This window comes from Tachysurus vachellii, chromosome 2 (genome assembly GCF_030014155.1).
Source record: "Tachysurus vachellii isolate PV-2020 chromosome 2, HZAU_Pvac_v1, whole genome shotgun sequence".
NCBI classification, from domain to species: Eukaryota; Metazoa; Chordata; class Actinopteri; order Siluriformes; family Bagridae; genus Tachysurus; species Tachysurus vachellii.
This window is the reverse complement of record NC_083461.1, coordinates 2575571-2580570: the sequence shown is the minus strand read 5'-3', so window position 1 is coordinate 2580570 and position 5000 is coordinate 2575571.

The window sequence follows — 5000 nt, the reverse complement described above, 5'->3', positions numbered from 1 at the left end:
ACACACACTGGTGTACTGATGTTCACTGTAGTGCCTGCTGACACATTGGTGTACTGATGTTCACTGTAGTGCCTGCTGACACACACACACTGGTGTACTGATGTTCACTGTAGTGCCTGCTGACACACTGGTGTACTGATGTTCACTGTAGTGCCTGCTGACACACTGGTGTACTGATGTTCACTGTAGTGCCTGCTGACACACACACACACACTGGTGTACTGATGTTCACTGTAGTGCCTGCTGACACACACACACACACACACACACACACACACACACACACACACACTGGTGTACTGATGTTCACTGTAGTGCCTGCTGACACACACACACACACACACACAAACACACACTGGTGTACTGATGTTCATTGTAGTGCCTGCTGACACACACACACTGGTGTACTGATGTTCACTGTAGTGCCTGCTGACACACACACACACACACACACACACACACACACACTGGTGTACTGATGTTCACTGTAGTGCCTGCTGACACACACACACACTGGTGTACTGATGTTCACTGTAGTGCCTGCTGACACACACACACACTGGTGTACTGATGTTCACTGTAGTGCCTGCTGACACATTGGTGTACTGATGTTCACTGTAGTGCCTGCTGACACACACACACACTGGTGTACTGATGTTCACTGTAGTGCCTGCTGACACACTGGTGTACTGATGTTCACTGTAGTGCCTGCTGACACACACACACTGGTGTACTGATGTTCACTGTAGTGCCTGCTGACACACACACACACTGGTGTACTGATGTTCCCTGTAGTGCCTGCTGACACATTGGTGTACTGATGTTCACTGTAGTGCCTGCTGACACACACACACACTGGTGTACTGATGTTCACTGTAGTGCCTGCTGACACACTGGTGTACTGATGTTCACTGTAGTGCCTGCTGACACACACACACACACACTGGTGTACTGATGTTCACTGTAGTGCCTGCTGACACACACCACACACACTGTCTACCCTCTTCCACATACACCTGCCAGTGGTCATGTACAAACCCTATGTAATGTTTTTGCATGGGTTTAGTTTTTATCCAGCGTTAGACATTTTTTAATTCTCAAGAGAAAAAAGTTTTTGGTTGGTTGAGGGTCGTAGATTTAGAAAGTCTATATACGATAATGAACAGTGGGCGTGGCCAGAACAGGAAGTGCAGAAAATAGTTTTTAGGGTCTTTCACTTAAATACCTTCTGAACTTCTGAGGTAACTATTAAAAGTTCCACATGCGATATTAGAACTGTATTAAACATGATGGTAAAAGTGTGGAGGACAGAATAAAGTTCAGAAAGCTCAAATATCCAAAGACACATTTCATATTTTTTCCTGAGACTGAGAGTGCATGTGAAAGTGGAGGAGCTAATGTCATGAATGCTGAAGTGAATAAGAGCTTCAAGTCAGAGTGCGGTTCCTCCTGTGTGTGTGTGTGTGTGTGTGTGTGTCTGTCTTTGTGTGTGTGTATGTGTGTGTGTGTGTGTGTGTGTGTCTGTCTTTGTGTGTGTCTTAGTGTGTGTGTGTCTATGTGTGTGTGTGTATGTCTGTGTGTGTGTGTGTGTGTCTGTCTTTGTGTGTGTGTGTGTCTGTGTGTATGTGTGTGTATGTGTGTGTGTCTGTGTGTGTGTCTGTCTTTGTGTGTGTGTGTGTGTCTGTCTTTGTGTGTGTGTCTTAGTGTGTGTGTCTATGTGTGTGTGTATGTCTGTGTGTGTGTGTGTGTCTGTCTTTGTGTGTGTGTGTGTGTCTGTGTGTGTATGTGTGTGTGTCTGTGTGTGTATATGTGTGTGTGTGTGTATGTGTGTGTATGTGTGTGTGTGTCTCTGTGTGTATGTGTGTGTGTGTGTGTGTGTGTGTGTGTGTGTGTGTGTGTGTGTGAGAAAGAGAGATCTTTGTCTAAGGAATGTTTGGTATCCATCTCCTGATTTGTGGAGTGTATTTTTAGCTCTGTGTCAGAACTGGTGCTTGTGGGAACATTATAATTATAATAATATATATGGTCCAAAGTTATTAAGTAATTATACAGTAAATAACAGTAATAACAGTAATTAAGGAATAAAATATGTGTTTATTATTAATTAATTAATTGACTAATTAAATAATTATGTGAGGAAGCTGATTAATATTAACAGTATTAATAGTTGATGATAACAATACATCAAACTCTAACTTTTGTCACATTCGGATATTTCTGGTTTGTAGTGAAGATTAAAAGGGTGGGTGATGATGATCTTGAGGAACATTGTGAGGAACATTGTGAGGAACATTGTGAGGAACATTGTGAAGAATGTTGGCTGTTGTTCCTTTAAACTTCTCTCTCATTTCCTCACTTCTCCATCTCTCTCTTTCTCAGCTCGTGTCTCTGTCGCTAAGGAGTATAAAGTTGGCCTTCACACATATACAGAACATCACACTCACACACACACACACACACACACACACACACACACACACACACACACACACAGAGAGAAACACACAGAAACACACACACAGACAGACACACAGAAACACACACACACAGACACACACAGAAACACACACAGAGACACACAGAAACACACACACACACACACACACACACACACACCTAGCTCATCTCTCTATGAGAACATTAAGACAGTTCACACTCAGATGCCAGTAATTACTGTATGAATCCATGCAGCATGGGATAAACCAACAGCTAATACAGTGTGTGTGTGTGTGTGTGTGTGTGTGTGTGTGTGTGTGTGTGTGTCTGTGTGTGTGTCTGTGTGTGTGTCTGTGTGTGAACACACTCTACCTGAATCAACCTAATGGCTTGGATCCTGAGCATTCTGAAATGACCCATTTGTCGAACCCTCTAAATGTCACCCGGTGACTCTGGAAGCCTCTGGTGGAATTAGCATTGCCATTTTATCCTGAAGGTCGACAGGAATGCTAATAATCCGTGAAATGTCAATCAGAGATGCCGCACAGAACCGGAACAGGCGATCGTGTGTGTTGTGTGTGATGTACTTGAGTCGTGTCTTTGAAGAAAAAAATGTACAAACCACAATTCACTGTTTATTTCTCACTCTCACTCATTCATCTTCTACCGCTTATCCAAACTACCTCGGGTCACGGGGAGCCTGTGCCTATCTCAGGCGTCATCGGGCATCAAGGCAGGATACACCCTGGACGGAGTGCCAACCCATCACAGGGCACACACACACACACACTCTCATTCACTCACACAATCACACACTACGGACAATTTTCCAGAGATGCCAATCAACCTACCATGAATGTCCTACCATGAATGTCCGGGGGAGGAAACCGGAGTACCCGGAGGAAACCCCCGAGGCACGGGGAGAACATGCAAACTCCACACACACAAGGTGGAGGCGGGAATCGAACCCCCAACCCTGGAGGTGTGAGGAGAAAGTGCTAACCACTAAGCCACCGTAGTAGTCTGAGGTTTCACACTGCTCCTACACAGGTTTCACACTGGCTCTTCACAATCTGATGTTTCTCTACACTCTACATTCCTAAACCTGCTGCAACCTTCTTCTTATTTACATATTCACGTATCTAAGCTGAGCTGAATTAATTGCGTGGTTAAACTGAGACGCGGAAGCAGTGATGCCTTCGTTAATCACACTCGGTTTATAACCAACTATCGTAGCTCCGCTGAGTTTTAACTAAACAACATCGTTCTTCTGCAGGGTTTTTCCACAGCTGGAGATTTACCTCAAATAAAACACTTCACATCACCTACTTCGACTTGTTTACACCTGAACTACAAACAGATCATAAAATTCACACTGTAGTCTTTATTTATTCCTTAATAAGCTAATACACTTAACACAGATGTTTACACACTGCACAGACTACAAGACATAATAATAACTGAATTTACACAAAGGAACCAGTTCACAAGTTTCTACACTCATACACACACGAGCCGTAGCTGTACAATGAGCCTCAAAGACACAACACAGATCCAGGGGGGTGAAAACTTTTGAACGGGACAATCACATTGGTCAAATTTTTATTTTGTCTTTTGAAAAATGTAAATATTTTATTTTTATGTAATAAGAGGAGAATTAAATGAAAATAACAAGCTATTTATGCAAAAGGCTGTCCTGCTCAAAAGTTTACACCCCCTCTGCTCTTCACGTCTCGTCTTTCCTTCTTGTACGTCACTGAAGGTCCTCGGCTTGTGTGACAGTTGTGTTCGAGTCTCTCAGCTGTCCTCAGTGTGAAAAGATGGATCTCAGCATCATACGTGCAGAAGATGCTGGAAAAGGGAGGAATGTTCTGGATCTGGAGAGTTTTTCTGAAGAACGGTAAACGGCTCAGAAGAACTTTCTCGTGACTCGTGAAGAACTTTCACAAAACATAAAGATTGTCACTGATCCTGAAACAGCTTATTGAGGACCGAACTAAAAAAAAAACTACACAATGCTATGTTCAGACTTTTTATTAACTCCTTGCTTGTTTTCAGGAACAGATTTATACACAGCTCACATACAGACACTTTATTGTCTAATGAATAGTGTGAAAACTGCTGAATGCAACAAGTCACAACTTTTCATGGGTATTTTTCTTGAATTATTTTGCGACCTATTCTGATTTTCTTTCCACTTTACTATCATGGGATATTTTGTTTGTGGAGATTCAATTCCTACAAAGTGTGGAAAATGTCACGGGGGTGAATACTTATGCACGGTATTATATGAGTGATACACCTGAACATCTCTCTGTAGGTTATAAAACCTGCACTGAAGATAATGACACACTTCTGTTCCTCTTCTGTCTCACTGCTAATAATAATAATAAGAATAATAATAATAATAATAATAATAATAATAATAATAATAATAATAATAATAATAATAATAACAATAATAATAATAATAATAATCATAATAACAATAATAACAATAATAATAATAATAATAATAATAATAATAATAATAATAATAATAATAATAATAATAAATGTTCTGT